The sequence below is a fragment of the Callospermophilus lateralis genome, chromosome 1, assembly GCF_048772815.1.
Source record: "Callospermophilus lateralis isolate mCalLat2 chromosome 1, mCalLat2.hap1, whole genome shotgun sequence".
NCBI lineage: Eukaryota > Metazoa > Chordata > Mammalia > Rodentia > Sciuridae > Callospermophilus > Callospermophilus lateralis.
This window is the reverse complement of record NC_135305.1, coordinates 88,751,103-88,768,191: the sequence shown is the minus strand read 5'-3', so window position 1 is coordinate 88,768,191 and position 17,089 is coordinate 88,751,103. Positions and strand designations below refer to the sequence as shown.

Below are 17,089 nucleotides of genomic sequence, written 5' to 3'. Positions count from 1 at the left end.
TTTTCAACTTTACTGAAAAATTTTATCTCAGTGAGCTGTTTTTGTTAGCTAAAATTAATTACCTCCTAAAACAATTAGTTTTATGATTCTTTTTCTTATTTCTTTCTTTCTTTTTTTTTTTTTTTTTGGTACTATGGAGTGAATCCAGAGACACATAACCTCTGAGCCACACTCCCAGCCCCCTTTTAAAATATATATATTTTATTTACAGACAGGTTGTTGCTGAATTGCTTAAGATCTGGATAAATTGCTGAGACTGACTTTGAATTTACAATCCCCCTGCCTCTCCTTCGGAGCTGCTGGGATTACAGGCATGTGCCACCATGCCTGGGCTTTCTTCTTTCTTTTTTTTTTTTTTTTTTTTTTATTTATTTTTATTTTTTTAGTTGTCAGTGGACCTTTATTTATTTATTTTTATGTGATGCTGAGAATCGAACCCAGTGATTCACACATGCCAGGCAAGTGTTTTACCACTGAGCCACAACCCCAGCCCCTTTCTTATTTCTTTTCTTATTAATTCATTTGTATTATAGATGAAACCTCCTTGGAACTGGTTACTAACATTTAAATTTGTCCAGAAACAGTGGCCAAAAGCCATCACATCCTCCAACCTTTCTACTTTCCATCCTTGGATTAACAACTCTAGCCACTGATTAGTAGATGAGGGGTAAGCATGATTTCCCTCAGTAGGGCAATTCTTGGCTGGATATGGTGGTACATGTTTGTAATCCTATAATCCCAGCTACTCAGGCTGAGGCAGGAGAATGGCAAATACGAGCCTCTACAATTTAGACCCTACCCCAAAATAAAATTTAAAAAGGGATAGGGATGTAGCTCACTGGTAGAAGGGTAGAACTTTATTTTGAAATATAGTGACTCACAGGGCTGGGGTTGTGGCTTAGCAGTAGAGCTCTTGCCTAGCACATGCGAGGCCCTGGGTTCGATCCTCAGCACCACATAAAAATAAATAAGTAAATAAAGGTATTGTGTCCAACTACAACTAAAAAATAAATATTAAAAAATATATATACTGTCCCACATGCCAGTGTTTCATAAAAATGGCTCTCTACCCACCTTAGGTAGGAACATATTAGATATTGCAAACTCTATCCCCATCCCAGACAAACTGAAAGCAACTGCAGGTAGACTGAGGAAACTGTCCTTAATTGATTCCAGTTCATGTTTAAGTTTGATAACTGCTGAAATAAACCATTCATACAATCCATATTTTTACCACCTGCGAAGTGCAAATTTTATATGTCACGAAACTTTATGGTTATTTGCTCATAAATACTCAGAATTAGGGTTGCCAGACAATTACCATATAAAAGATAAAGCATGGTGATGAGGATATGGAAAAATGGGCACTTTCATTTACTCTATTGAATTCACATATATTGATTAAATGGCTCATGATGGATTTACATAATGAAATGAGTGTAACTTAAAATAAATCTGTGTAAGTTGACATTTTTAGAAGCTCAAGAGATAGTGACCAATGGGCTGGGGTTGTGGCTCAGTGTAGAGCACTTGCCTAGCATGTGTGAGGCACTGGATCGATCTTCAGTACCACATACAAATGAATGAATAAAATAAAGGTCCATCAGTGTCTTTTTAAAAATATATATTTTTTAATTTTTGTAGTTGTAGATGGACCGCATACATTTATTTTATTTGTTTATTTTTATGTGGTGCTGAGGATTGAACCCTGTGCCTCATCCAAGTGAGCCAAGTGCTCTGCCACAGAGCTACAGCCCCAGCCCAAGCCCCCCATCAATGTCTTAATAAAAAAGAGAGAGAGAAAGAAAGAGAAAGTGACTGAGGGGAAAAAACAAGTTGCATGGCCTTTGTGCTTCTAAAAGAAATATACATGTTTGTGTGCCGTTGGAAATTTTTGGAAACATACATTTGAAACTGTTTATGGTTGTTAATGGTGATAGTGAATTTAGGAGAATGAGTCTGAGGAGACTTCAATCTTTTCATCAATTAACATTTCATACTCTGTAGCTCCGGAGGCCGAGGTAAGAGGATCGTGTGTTCAAAGCCAGCCTCAGCAATTCAGCAAGGCCCTAAGTGAGACCATCTCTAAATAAAATAACAAAAAAGGGGCTGGGAATGTGACTCAGTGGTTAGGGTCTCCTAGTACAAAAAAGAAAAAAAAAAAACCTATGGGGAAAAAAAAGACAAAATGGCAAAATGGGTTCAATCCTGGCACCACAAATAAATACCATTTTATACTGTTTAAAATATCCTGAGCATGTATTACTTTGGTGAGGGAGGTTACTGGGGATTGAACCCAGGGGCATTTTACCACTGAGCCACATTCTCAGCCCTTTTTATTTTTTTGAGACAGGGTCTCCCTGAGTTACTGAGGCTGGACTTGAACTTGAGATCCTTCTGCCTCAGGCTCCAAAGCCACTGGAATTATAGGTGTGCACCACTGTGCCTGGCTATATTACTTTCATATTTTTTAAAGGCAAGATTAAAAATAAAAACATATTGTGGTCATATTGCACAGTATCTTTGTTATGAGAATATTTGTGGTAAATTTTCTGAAGAGTCTTTGGATATGGTTTTTAAAATAAGTGACATAATCTGAAATGCCTTTTAGTATGAGTAAACTGGTAGCTGAGCCAAGTGTACACTAAAAAGCTATGGAAGCAGTAGAAAGAGGAAGACAGAAAAGAGACAGATTATAGAGGTAAAATCTATAGGACTTTATAATTTTTGCAGTGTTTTGGGTTATTCTTAATTTTCATAGTAGTTTGAATGTTCTCAATATTTTTGTTGTTTTGTTTTTTTCATGGTACTAGGGATTAAACCCAGGGGTGCTTTACCACTGAGCCGCATCCCATCCCCCCCCCCTTTTTTTTTTTACCATCCAAGAGAACTTTATTACAAATGACAGTAGAGTGGAAGTGGGTAAAGTAAAGTAAAAACAACCTGAGACTCAAAACAGCCAGCCAGCATTCTCAAGGAGAGAGTGGGCTTATCTCTAAGCAAAGATAAAGGAGACAATGCCATCTCCAAATTTATTGCAGTTTGAGGTCTACTAGGAGAACTGGGGTCCACCTTCTGTACTCTTTGCCTGGGAAGTAGAGTTCTTGTTGTTATTGTTTTAATATCTTTTAGTTGTCAGTAGATGTGGTGCTTAAGATCAAACCCAGGGCTTAACACATGCCAGGCAAGTGCTCTACCACTGAGCCACAACTCCAGCCCTTTGAGTGGTAGAGTTTTTGACCTCCCCCTTAAAATTTTAAGACAGGATCTCACTAAGCTGTCCAGGCTAGCCTCAAACTTGTGATCCTCCTGAATAACTGGGATTACAGGCATGTGCCACTGTGCTGGGGAATCCATATTCTCTTTTAAAGATTATAATTTGTATCTTCAATATAAACATTTACTTAAAATGTGTTACCTGGCAGGTTTTTTCCTACCCTTAAAAACAGCCACCAGGGAAATCTGTACAACACAGTTTTTCTGTCAGCAGGTGGCAGGCTTCTCTCTCCATGGCACAGTTCTACTCTTCAACTTTGTTTTATACAAATGTGTGCCACTGCCTCCAATTATATTATGGTATTCTTAATTCTGCTTCCAACCTGTATCTCAAATGGCAGAACATTTGAAGTAAGGTAAATGAGAGTGCTGTGACGTGATCAGGCTCTCTTTAATAAGTTTTAGAAAACAGTTTTCTTTCTTGTGTTATTATTCTTTCATTAACTCCCAGAGTTGCTTAAACAATCTATAAAATTTAAACCAAGTATGACAACCTTCAGCCATGGCAGACTTAAATGCCATTTTGTCATTTTTTTTCCCATAGGTTTTCTTTTTCTTTTTGTACTGGGAATTGAACCCAGGTATGCTCTACCATTGAGGTAATCCATAGCTATTTTATTTTATTTTTAATTTTTATACGGGGTCTTGGTAAGCTGCTGAGACTGGCCTCAGATTTGTTAGTCTCCTGCCTTAGCCTCTTAAATTGCTGGGATTATAGATGTGGGCCACTGGCTTTCTTTGTGTTGTTTATCTTCCTGTTCAGATTCTCTCTCTCTCTCTCTCTCTCTCTCTCTCTCTCTCTCTCTCTCTCTGTGGGGGGGTGCATGCGCGCACACCGCTTTCTTTATTTTTGTTTTTGTCTTTTATTTATTTGTTTGTTTGTTTGTTTTTGGAGGCATTAGGGATCAAACCTAGGGCCTGTTTGATGCTGGGCAAGCAATCTACTGCTATGTTATGTCTCTTTCTTCCTCATTCTCAAGTTGCTTGTACATTTCAAAATTGTTTAGTAGTTGATTGAGGGTTTGCTTAATTTGTTTAGCAAGTTCCTTCTTGTAAGTAAGTGGAAGAAGATAGTGTTGCCTGCAAGATCCTTCCTGTCTTCATTTTATCTCCTCCACAGCCTGAACACATCACTTGCTCTCATTTATCTTACTTCAACTGTTCAGCCATTTGGCATACAGAATTAAGAATACCATAATATAACTGGAGGCAGTGGCACATGTTTGTAATCCCAGTGGCTGGGAAGAGTGAGTCAGAAGGATGGCAAGTTTGAGGTCAGCATGGACAATTTAGTGAGATCCTATTTTAAAATAAATTAGAATGCTTGGGCAGCATGAGAGAGGTGCTGGGTTCAATTGCTAGTACTACTTATAAAACAAAACACCATAATCTGCCAGGTGCTATACTGAAGGTGTGTGGTCCCAGCCAAAGGTTGCTGAGGCAGGAGAATGGATCCCTTGAGCTCTGAGTTAAAATCAGCTTGATCAACATAGCACCAGTCTCAAAAAACAAACAACAAAAACAGCCAGTGGTCATGGCACATGCCTGTAATCCCATCCGCTGATGAGGCTGAAGCATGAGGATAGCGAGTTCAAAGCCAGCTTCAACAATTTAGTGAGAAAAAAAAAAAAAAAATTTAGTGAGGCCCTACGCAATTTAGCGAGACCCTGTCTCTAAATAAAATATTTTAGAAAGGGCTGGGGATGTAGCTCAGTGGTTAAACACAGTTCAATCCCTGGTACCAAAGAAAAAAGAAAACAAATCATAATAAAAGAAGATCACCTTATGCTTGTGCAGCCTTACCCATAAACCAAGATCAGTTTGTTATCCCTATTTCACTGCATAATCATTGCTGATTTTATGCCTTTTTTTTTTTTTTGCAAAAATAGTGGAGTATGATCACTATGTGAAGCCTTTTTTAAAAAATTGTGTTGGCAGTGGCACATGCCCATAATCCCAGCAACTGGGGAGACTGAGGCAGTAGGATAACAAGTTTGAGGCCAGCCTCAGCAACTTAGTGAGACCCCATTTTAAAATAAAAAGGGATGGGGCTAGGGTTGTGCCTCAGTGGTAGTGTTTTGGTTTTTTTTGTCGTACTGGGGATTTAATCCGTGGGCTCTCTACCACTGGGTAGAGAGTGTTTTTGTTGAGAACAGGGTCTTACTAAATTGTCCAGACTGGGGTTAAATTTGTGATCCTCCTACCTCAACGTCTCAAGTGACTAGGATTACAGGTATGCACCACTGTGCCTGCTTACTTTTTAATATTTTGAGATAGGGTCTCACCACCCTAAAATTCCAAAGGAATTAGTTATTGGATCTATTCTGATGAAGGGAGACGGGATCAAGTTGAGAACCAAAGCATTATAGTATATTGAAATGTTGCAAAACAACCTCAGTATTAGTTGACTTAAGAAAAAAGGAGAACTAGAACTAGAAAGCAAATAGAAACTGATAGGTTTTAACCTTAGGGTTAAATTGAGTTCACCCTGTATATTTACCTTTTTAGTCCTTGAAACACAGATTAGCTGGAACTGGGCTGGGGCTCAGTGGTAGTGTACTTGCCTGGCATGTGTGAGGCACAGGCTTGTTTTCAGCACCACATATAAAAAAATAAAATAAAGGTCTGCCAACAACTAAAAATAAATAAATAAATAAATACAAAAAAAAATCAGTCTAGTTAGGACTTGTTTTTGTTGTTGTTGTTGTTTTTTTTTTACTTAGGAAGTAGCTAGTGAGTGGCAGAGTCAGCATTCAGTCTAATCTTGACTCTCTTTGAAACTTTTAAGGAAAGTTGCTCCTTCTAGGTAATTTTGTCAATCAATATATGGCTGATCTTTAATTTTTTTTCTCTTTAGGAAAAAAAAGGATCAAAGTGTTTGATCTGGGGATCAAACCCAGGGCCTTGTACGTGATAGGCAAGTGCTGTACCATGGAACTATATCCCAGCCCTGATCTTTAAAATTCTTAAATTTTTCCAAACTACATATTATATAGATGTTTCATTGTATTTTGTGCACAACTTTGTGTGTGTTTGTGCGTGTGTACCTTGTATATTTGGGGATGGCTTATCCTCAAATCCTAAACAAAAAATTGAAAAAACAATTATGTTTATTTATTGAATATATAAAGACATTTTTCTTGTCATTATGCCCTAAAAAAATACAGTATAACAATTGCTGATACAGTGTTTACATTCTGAGAGGTATTATTGGTAATATAGAAATGATTTGAAATATCCAGAGGATGCGTGTATTTCATATGCAAATACTGTGCCATTTTATATAAGGAACTTGGGCACCTTGGATTTGGGCATTTCGGGGATTCTGGAACCAATGCCTGGTGGATACTAAGGGACAACTGTATGTATTATATGTGTGTATCTTTGTGTTCCAAATTTTGGTAAGGTGGGAAAATATGTCTCTCATTCCATGACTGTTTTGTAATTCTCTGTGTATGTATATGTATTTAATTCTGATTTTAGGGCCTGAGTCTCAGAGATGTAAAAAATCCGAACATCATCTCAGTACAGATTGATTCATTTACTTTAGTGGAACAGAGACACATTTGGATCAGAACATCTTTTTCTGTTTTTGTTTGGTACTGGGATTGAACTCAGGTCCTAATACATGCTAGACAAGTGCTCTACCACCAACCTATGTCTGCAGCCCTTTGTATTTTTTATTTTAAGACAGGCTCTCCAATAGTAACAAAAACAGCATGGTACTGGTACCAAAACAGGCGGGTGGACCAATGGTACAGAATAGAGGACACAGAAACCAATCCACAAAATTACAACTATCTTATATTTGATAAAGGGGCTAAAAGCATGCAATGGAGGAAGGATAGCATCTTCAACAAATGGTGTTGGGAAAACTGGAAATCCATATGCAACAAAATGAAACTGAATCCCTTTCTCTCGCCATGCACAAAAGTTAACTCAAAGTGGATCAAGGAACTTGATATCAAATCAGAGACATGGCGTCTGATAGAAGAAAAAGTTGGCTATGATCTACATACTGTGGGGTCAGGCTCCAAATTCCTCAATAGGACACCCATCGCACAAGAGTTAATAACTAGAATTAACAAATGGGACTTACTCAAACTAAAAAGTTTTTTCTCAGCAAAAGAAACAATAAGAGAGGTAAATAGGGAGCCTACGTCCTGGGAACAAATCTTTACTCCTCACACTTCAGAAAGAGCTCTAATATCCAGAATATACAAAGCGCTAAAAAAATTAGACAATAAGATAACAAATAACCCAATCAACAAATGGGCCAAGGACCTGAACAGACATTTCTCAGAGGAGGACATACAATCAATCAACAAGTACATGAAAAAATGCTCACCATCTCTAGCAGTCAGAGAAATGCAAATCAAAACCACCCTAAGATACCATCTCACTCCAGTAAGATTGGCAGCCATTAGGAAGTCAAACAACAAGAAGTGCTGGCGAGGATGTGGGGAAAAGGGTACACTTGTACATTGCTGGTGGGACTGCAAATTGGTGCGGCCAATTTGGAAAGCAGTATGGAGATTTCTTGGAAAGCTCGGAATGGAACCACCATTTGACCCAGCTATTCCCCTACTCGGTCTATTCCCTAAAGACCTAAAAAGAGCACACTATAGGGACACTGCTACATCCATGTTCATAGCAGCACAATTCACAATAGCAAGACTGTGGAACCAACCTAGATGCCCTTCAGTAGACGAATGGATAAAAAAAATGTGGCATTTATACACAGTGGAGTATTACTCTGCATTAAAAAATGACAAAATCATAGAATTTGGAGGGAAATGGATGGCATTAGAGCAGATTATGCTAAGTGAAGCTAGCCAATCCCTTAAAAACAAATGCCAAATGTCTTCTTTGATATAAGGAGAGTAACTAAGAACAGAGTAGGGACGAAGAGCATGAGAAGAAGATGAACATTAAACAGGGATGAGAGGTGGGAGGGAAAGGGAGAGAGAAGGGAAATTGCATGGAAATGGAAGGAGACCCTCAGGGCTATACAAAATTACATACAAGAGGAAATGAGGGGAAAGGGGGAAAAATATAAGGGGGAGAAATGAATTACAGTAGAGGGGGTAGAGAGAGAAGAGGGGAGGGGGGATAGTAGAGGATAGGAAAGGCAGCAGAATACAACAGACACTAGTATGGCAATATGTAAATCAATGGATGTGCAGCTGATGTGATTCTGCAATCTGTATACGGGGTAAAAATGGGAGTTCATATCCCACTTGAATCAAAGTGTGAAATATGATATATCAAGAACTATGTAATGTTTTGAACAACCAACAATAAAAATTAATTTAAAAAAATTTAAAAAAATAAATTAAAAAAAAAAAAAAAGACAGACTCTCACTAAATTGGTGAGGCTGGTCTCAAATTCATACTCCTTCTGCCCCAGCCTTCCAGACAGAGTAGCTGGGATTATGTGTGTGCCTCTGTGCTTGACTTCTAAGTATTCTCTTGAAAAAAAAAAAAAAAAACATATAATCTGTGATTTTATTACTAGACAGTGGTGTAAAATATGAGATTATGAGTGAGAACTTAGTAGTTGATAAATCTGTTGTTTTAAATTTCAGCTCTGCTACTTTTTAATGGTTTATCCTTAGACAAGATATTTCACTTTTCTAAGCCCCAGTTTCCAGTTATCTTAGAATGGAGACAATTTGCCTAAATACTTCTTACTCCCTTGACTCTTCAGGGTTTTATATTAAGAATTACATTCTTAGTAGTGTCTTCTCAGGTTAAGATTTACCTAATGTAGCAAAAAACGTTTATACCACATAGTAGTTATTCAGTAAATATTAATTCTCTTATGCCCTGCTTTCTGTACTACAGCTAATTTTGTCTAACTTTCTGTTAGACATGGAACTCTCTTATAGTACATTCAATTAAATAATGAATTTATAAAATGCATTATTTATAGGCATTACTTTATTGGAGCCCTCAGATTTCATTTTAAGCTACTGATATTTAATTTTACTAAAACTGTATGAGAAACATAGTTATTATAAAGCATAAAGCTTCCACATACATTAGAATCACTTTGGAATCCTCCCTAATAAAAAATGTGCTCAGTTCATATGATTCATTGTGGATTTCAAAAAATATTAACTTGTGCAATTCACTTTCAAGGATTTGCAATCATGTGACATAGCTTTAGAGAAGTCTTTTTTAGGAAGACAGGGGCGATACTGAGGATTGAACCCAGGACTCTGTTCAAGCTGTTTTTGAGACAGGGTCTCGCTAAATTGCCCAGGTTGCCTCAAACTTATAATCTTTGTATGTTAGCCTTTGAGTAGCTGGTATTATAGCCTTGTGACACTATGTCCTATGGAAAATCTTAATAATTAAGGACTCATGAGTCCTTGAATTGTGATCCATCGTTTGTAAGGAATTTGTCCATTGTCAATATCTATTTTCCCTTGAGTCTTTTTTTGTCTTACAATGTTGAGCACCACAAAATTAAAAAAGGTTTGTAGAAAATGATTAATGCATTTAGATAAATAAAAGTAATTTATAATTTTCACAGCCTTAAAAAATCATTGTACTACATGTGCCTCCTTTATTTTCTTTCTATTTTTTTGTGGGAGATCGGGGGGAGGGAGGTACTAGATATTGAATCCAGGGCCTCATACATCTCATGCATGCTAGGCAAGCACCTTGTCAACTTAGCTACATCCCCAACCCCTTTTTGTTTTGTTTGTTTATTTATTTATTGGGGTGCTGGGGATTTAACCCAGGGCTTCATGCATGCTAGACAAGCCCTCTTCCTTTAGGCTACATCCTCAGTCCCCCTTTTGTTATTTTCTATGTATATGAAAATTAAGTATAGTTTTTCTACAAATGACATCATACTGTGACATTGTTAATAATATGTTTCTCTAATTAATTTATTCCCTGATCACAAATTTAATACTTACTATAATTTATTTAGCCAGTTCTTCATTGTTGAACAATTTAGATTGTTTTCCCCCATTATTTTTAGGGTTGTGTTTTGTTTTTGGTTTTGGTACTGGGGATTGGACTCAGGAGCACTCAATCACTGAGCCACCTCCCCAGCCCTGTTTTGTATTTTAGAGACAGGGTCTCACTGAATTACTTAGCACCTTGCTGTTCCTGAGGCTGGCTTGAACTCAGTGATCTTCCCGCCTCAGCCTTCGAGCCTCTGGGATTATAGGCGTGTGCCACTGTGTCGGCTTTCCCCCATTTTTCATTACAGTAAACAATGGATCAGTGAATGTATTTGTAGCTACTGTGTTTGTACTTGTTTGTGATTGTTTAAATGGATTTGGGGGGGGTCAAGGGTTGTGTACAAATATGTCCCTTTTTTTTTTCTTTCACTTTTTCATTTAAAAGTACTCAGAAGTGAACCCAGGGGCACTTTACCATTGAGCTAGGTCCCCAGCAGTTTTAATTTTTATTTTACAACAGTGTTTCACTAAATAGCTGAGGCTGGCTTCCAAATTATGATCCTCTTGCTTTAGTATCTTGAGTTGCAGGGATTATAGGTGTACCCGGAAATTATAGATGTGCACTGCTATGTCCAGCTTCAAAGAAACTTTTTTTTTTTTTTTTTTTTTTTTTGCGGGGGGGTGGCGGTGTACTGGGAATAGAACCTGGGATGCTTACCACCAAATTACATTTCCAGCCTTTTGTGTTTCTGATTTTGAGACAGGTCTCACTAAGTTGCTTAAGGTCTTGCTAAATTCCTGAGGCTGGCCTTGAACTTGGAATCTTATATCAGCCTCCCAGGTGTCTAGTATTATAGGCATGTACCACCATACCACATCCAGCCTGAGAAACGTTTTGGTAGCAAAATAGGAAGTGGTAATTTTCAGCATTTCGGGTTCATTGAATAATTGACAGTGTGTAAAAAGCTCTGAGTAGTTATTCAGAAGTGTGAGTATATATTCCTTTCTCCATTGACAAAGACATCCATACTTTTAATAATAAAAACAGACTTCCAATTTCAGTGTGATAATGGGAGGAAAATAATCTTGCAGGAATTTGAGTCCTGTATGAGAAGTTCTCTGCTCTTTTGTATATTGATTTAAAATCTGGAGCTTGCCAATAGGAGCAATATGAATGGTTTCTGTTTGATAGTGAGTAAGGAAGCTCCAAATCAACAGGGTGCATTCATTATGAACAGAGATCAAAGTCCATCCTGCTGCTAAAAACCTGTTTTTATGACTTCTTGCTTCTTTGTATCTAGTCTGAAAATAATAAATTATTTGAAGCAAAATTCATTTTCTTATGCTTCTCTTATGCCCTTGTTCTTTTCTTGTGGTACATTTTCTTTTTCTTTTTTAATATTTACTTTTTAGTTTTTGTTTTTTTTTTAAGGAGGACACATATCTTTATTTATTTATTTATTTTTTTAATGGTACTGAGGATCAAACCCAGTGCCTCACGCATGCCAGGCGAGTGTGCTACCACTTGAGCCACAGGACTGGGGGTGTAGCTTAGTGGTAAGGTGCCCCTGGATTCATCCTTTAGTATCAAAAAATAAAATACATATGGCACCTAAACACATCACTGATATGATCATTTGTTTATCATTCCTTAGACATTCTTACACAAAGATTTTTCCTCCCAAAATAGGGCTCTTGCTTTAGATACTCAACTTTTTGGCTCCTTACAATACTAGACCATGTATGTCTCAATGAGTACCATGTAGATTGTATATATTTCAGTAGTACACCATGTACATATCAATGTATGTGTACCATCTAGTAATCTGCAGGAATGGATTCTGTAGTCAGAGAAGCCTGTTTTTTAATCCATTTCTGCCAGTTATCAGCTATAAGCTTTAATTTACTGTAAAATGAGGATGTTAATAGCACATGCCTTCTAGATTCCTTTTGTTTTGATTTTTTGATATTGGGGACTAGACCCAGGGGTGTTTTACTAGGGAGCCACATCCTCATCCCCTCCCCCCACTTTTTATTTAAATTTTGGAACAGGGTTTTGCTGAGTTGCTTAGGGCCTTGTTAAGTTGCCAGGGCTGGCTTTGAATTTGCAGTCCACCTGCCTCTGCCTCCCAAATTGTTGGGACTAAAGGTGTGTACCACTATACCCAGTTTAGGATTATTTTAAGTATTACATGGAATGAGGAATGTCAGGTACTTAGAATTTAATACATTTAGTTATTTTTCATAATAAATTTTAAGAGCTGCTTAATTTTTATTTTTATTTTGTGTGTGTGTGTGTGTGTGTGTGTGTGTGTGTGTGTGTTGCTGGGGATTGAACCTAGGGCCTTATGCATGGGAGGCAAGCACTCTACTATATCCTCAGCCCAAGAGCTGCTTAATTTTTAAATTTCATGTGTGCGTTGCAATTTATCCATTCCTCCTGTATTGTTACAGCCCCTCCCCCCCACCTTTTAAAATTTTGTTAAGGGTTTCACTATATTATCCAGGTCGGCCTCAAACTTGTTGGTCCTCATGCCTCGCAGCCTCTTGAGTAGCTGGGATTACAGGTGTGCATCACTGCACTGGCTTCTCCTGTATTATTGATCATCTAGGTATTGGCATTGAGGTCTGCAGTATCCCAGTGTTATAAAACAAATCTGCAGTAAACTTCCTTGCAACAAAATATTTATGCATTGACCTATTCCTTAGGATAAATCAACACAAAATTGAGCTGAGTGGTGCATACCTGTAATCTCAGCTACTTGGAAGGCCAAGGCAGGAGGATGATTTGAGTCCAGGAGTTGCAAACTGGAAAATATAAGCAAGACTTGATCTCTAAAAGAAAAAACAAGGGGCTGGGGTTATGGCTTGGTGGCAGAGCACTTGCCTAGCATGTGTGAGGCATTGGGTTCAATTCTCAGCACCACATAAATAAATTTTTTAAAAAAAGCAATTAAAACCTTTTTGTGTTGTGCTTAATACAGAATGCTAATTCAGTTTACTGAAAAAGCTGAAATATTGCCTGCAGAGTAGAGAGAGAGTGCTGATAAAATTAAAATATTTACATATTTGTAGGTTAGTTATGTTCCTAATGATAAAGCTTCCCTGAGCTCATATTCTAACTTATCTCTCAAGTCCTGACATGATATTAGCATATTGCCAACCTACTACTCAGTTTAAGAGCAAGACTGGTTCTCTTCAAAAAAATTAAAATATTTTAATCACAACAGTTCCATTGCTGTTTTTTCTTTCTTTCTTTTCTTCTTTTTTTAAATAGAAAACTTCAAACTTCTTTAATCTATTCTGTGAATCTATTGTATTTTCTTCCCCTGCTGCTTTTATTTTTAACAGAAAAGGAACATTTTTCCAGGTTTTTTGTTTTGTTTTGTTTTGTTTTTTTCTTTTTGAGACAGACACTCCCTTGTTGCCTCAACTGATCTTGAAAGAGCTAGACCTGGTCACCTATAGTCCCAGGTGCTCTGGAGGCTTAAGCTTGAACTCCTGCCTCAGTCTCCTGAGCAGATCAGATTACAGCTGTGTACCACTGCCCAAGACTTCCAAGCAGTTGGGATAGCAGGCTGCCAGGCCCAGTTCTTCCTTTTTTTTTTAATAAAAAAAATGGTATTGGAAAAAAACCTCGATATGGAGAAGGAAAATCAGTACTCATATTTTATGTCATTGTCTTATTAAACTTTATTTTTAAATATGAAAAAAATATGTAGATATACATAAAAATCACTTTAAATCTACTGCCCTGTAGTAAAGACTACTCATATTCTATTGACTGCATCATGTCTTTGTTCACAAGCCTTAAATGAGATCTTTTATTTTTACTTATAAGTAAAATTCATGTAACATAATAAAATATACCACTTTAACTTTTTTTTTTTTTTTTTTAATAACCTTCACCTTCTGGTACTGGGAATTGAACCCAGAGCCTCACACAGGCAAGGCCAGCCCTCTACTACTGAGCTACATTTTCAGCCCTTTTAAAATTTCGAAACAGGGTTCCACTTGGTTGCCCAGACTGGCTTCAAATTTGTGATCTTCGTACCTTAGCCTTCAGCTGGTATTACAGGCATGTGCCCCCGACCTGGACATTTAGCCATTTTTAAGTGTGTTTGGTGGCTCAACCAGCTCCACCATCCATCCACCTTCAGAATTCTTTTCATCTCCCCAAACAGAAATTGTGTACCCATTGAGCAATAGCTTCCTATCCTCTTTTCCCCAGTGCCCTCCACCACCTACCAAGCCTTTTTTTTTTTTTACTTTGTATTGAAATATAGTATTTATGCTGAAAAGTGCACTTTTCCTAAGCACCGACAAACCAAAACACCACAAGGAAGGGAATGCATGCGTTAATGTAGAGGTTCCTTCTTACACTGCAGAGCTGGCTGTCAGTGTTATAGTAGTACCGATTTTCCTTCTCTTAATTAACTATCGAGGTTTTTTTCCAATTGCTTGCACTCTGTAGTCTGGTGACTTAGCTCAGAGCCAGGAGGGCTGTCACCCAAAGCATAATAAAGCACTGTGCAGAAGTGCGTCACAAGACTGTTTTTGCATAGGGCTTGGTTAAGGCTTTTGGAACCGCCCTCAGTTGCACCTTGTTCTATATTAGTCCTTCTCAGACAGGAAGAATTTTCTTTCGCTTGTGTAGCCCGTCCGGTTACCTTCAGGGTAAGTGTGTGCATTTCATGTAAACATGAGTTTCTTGTGTTTAACTTTTTATATGATACTTTTTTGATTCTTTATCTTGTTGAAAATTTGGGGCATTTAAAAATTCAAATTAGGAAATAAAAGTAGAACAATCCATTGTAATATAAAACTATAGTTTGCAAAGATCTGAATGTGTAAAAGTTTCAAGTGTCTTGGGCTCAGAAATTACATTTTATGCATTCTAAGAGTTTCTTGTTTGACATTTTGATGTTAGGAGGAAGCAAAATACCCTAAGGAGTGTTTCAAAGTTGGGGGAAAAATAATGTAAGATCCAATTTTGCTTTTCATTCATTTGCTCTGTGATTTGGTTTTGATGGTAGCTACATGCTTTGTGTCACTAGGATTAGGAATAGTTTATTTTGGCTTAGAATAAAAATTAGTTTTTGTTGTGTGCCTCTGAGTCTTACCTCAGGGTATTATAGACTGAGATTACATCGATATATTTTATAAGTTGATAAAAGTTGTATTGCTGATGTAACAACTTGAATATTGAGAATTAAGATTCATACATGGGGCTGAGGATGTACCTCAGTGGTATAGCACTGTGGGTTTGATCCCCAGCACTGCTGTCTGCCCCCACCCCCCCAAAAAAAAGTAAACAATGTTCTCAAGATTCAAATATGTATATTACAGTAAAAGTCTCAGACAGTATGCTAAGTTATATTTAAATAATTGAATTCTCCAAGTTTTACAAAGCTTTTTCCCCCCACTTATTTTTTTTAAATATTTATTTCTTTTAGTCATACACAATGCCTTTATTTTTATTTATTTAGTTTTATGTGATGCTGAGAATCGAACCCAGGGCCTTGCACATACCAGGCAAGAACTCTACTGCTAAGCCATAACCCCAGCCCCATTCCCCAATAAATCAAAAAAATTAAATTTGCAGCAGGCCTTTTCATAAAATAGTTAGCTTTTTTTTTTTTTTTTTTTTTTTTTTTTTTTTGGTGGTCCTAGGGATCGAACCCAGGATCTTCCACATGTTAGATGAGTGCTCTACCAGCGGGGCTATACCCTCAGCCCTTTGCTGGGTTGTATTACCCAAGCTCCGCATCTGTGGACAGAGCTTGCCATCTGTGCTATTGTTCTAGGACAAAGTCAAGGGCAGAAGAACTCAAGGGTGCCTCAAGGGTCATCAGTATCAGTTACTTAATTTCCACCTGTCCTGGTTTATTCATCTTGAAAACTGCCATTGGGTATTAGAATTAATGAGAGCAGGAAGGATAAAGGAATGCATTCTCAGCTCTGATACTGTCTGTTTTCACAAGTATCTAAAATTCTGACTGATCTGTTTACCAAGATAATTTGTATGAATTGCTAATTTTTATTTATTTATTTTAATATTTATTTTTTAGTTATAGTTGGACATGATACCTTTATTTTATTTATTCTTATGTGGTGCTGAGGATCAAACCCAGGGCCTTGCATGTGCTAGATGAGGGCTGTACCACAGAGCCACAACCCCAGCCCAGAATTGCTAATTTTTAAATAAATAACCTTTGAAATTTGTTTCTTATTCTCTTTCCTCCTCTATTATCCCTTTTATTCAGTTTCATTTTTGTGTTATATCTATTGAGTAAGTTTCACTTTCCCGTTTGTGCAATCTTTTTTCATTGCTGAATTAAAATTCTCAGGGAGAATTATTGAAATGCCACAAGAAAATGATTCTAACCTTACAAAAAAACAACAAATTTATAGTTTACTTTTTCGTGTGCTAACCCTTCTAAGAAAGTGACATCTTTAAAACAAACAAAAATAAGCTTGTGGGGAATGGGGAGTGGTGGCAGAGGCAGGAGAACCGAAGGTTTGAACCCAGCCTGGGCAACAGCTCAAAATTAAAGAATCCAAAGGGTTGGGGATGTAGGTCAGTTGAAGAGTGCCCCTGGGTTCAAAAAGAAAATATACAGGTCTTTAAAAATACTTAGTTTGCATTCGAATACTTTAAGACTTGTTTTAAAGCAAATGAATTTTTTTTCATGTAGACATACCGATTTTCATTAATTGACTTGTGAAATATTAGAATGACATACCATATTAGAATTTTTACTTATCAAGTTTGTGCCATTTAAGTGAAATTCTTACCTCTTATTCAGTCTTTAGCCTTGTTCTACACATCCCTTGTCATGAACACTGCTATGGTAGAAACCTTAGCCTCATATTGAAAGAATACGGAA

At 37.2% G+C, this 17,089-nt stretch overlaps 1 protein-coding gene across 3 annotated transcripts in view; it reads left to right on the top strand.

Annotated features, from left to right (window-relative positions):
- The window catches only part of Nt5c3a (5'-nucleotidase, cytosolic IIIA), a 52,803-nt gene that overhangs the window by 8,685 nt on the left and 27,029 nt on the right, over positions 1-17,089 (top strand). The window contains exon 1 of one of the 3 annotated variants that reach the window (XM_076836152.2): positions 14,790-14,876. The exons of the other annotated variants lie outside the window; for them this stretch is intronic. The gene's annotated coding sequence lies outside the window, so the exon portion shown is untranslated. Of the gene's footprint in view, positions 1-14,789; positions 14,877-17,089 lie in introns of those variants that run through there. 3 annotated transcript variants of the gene reach the window in all.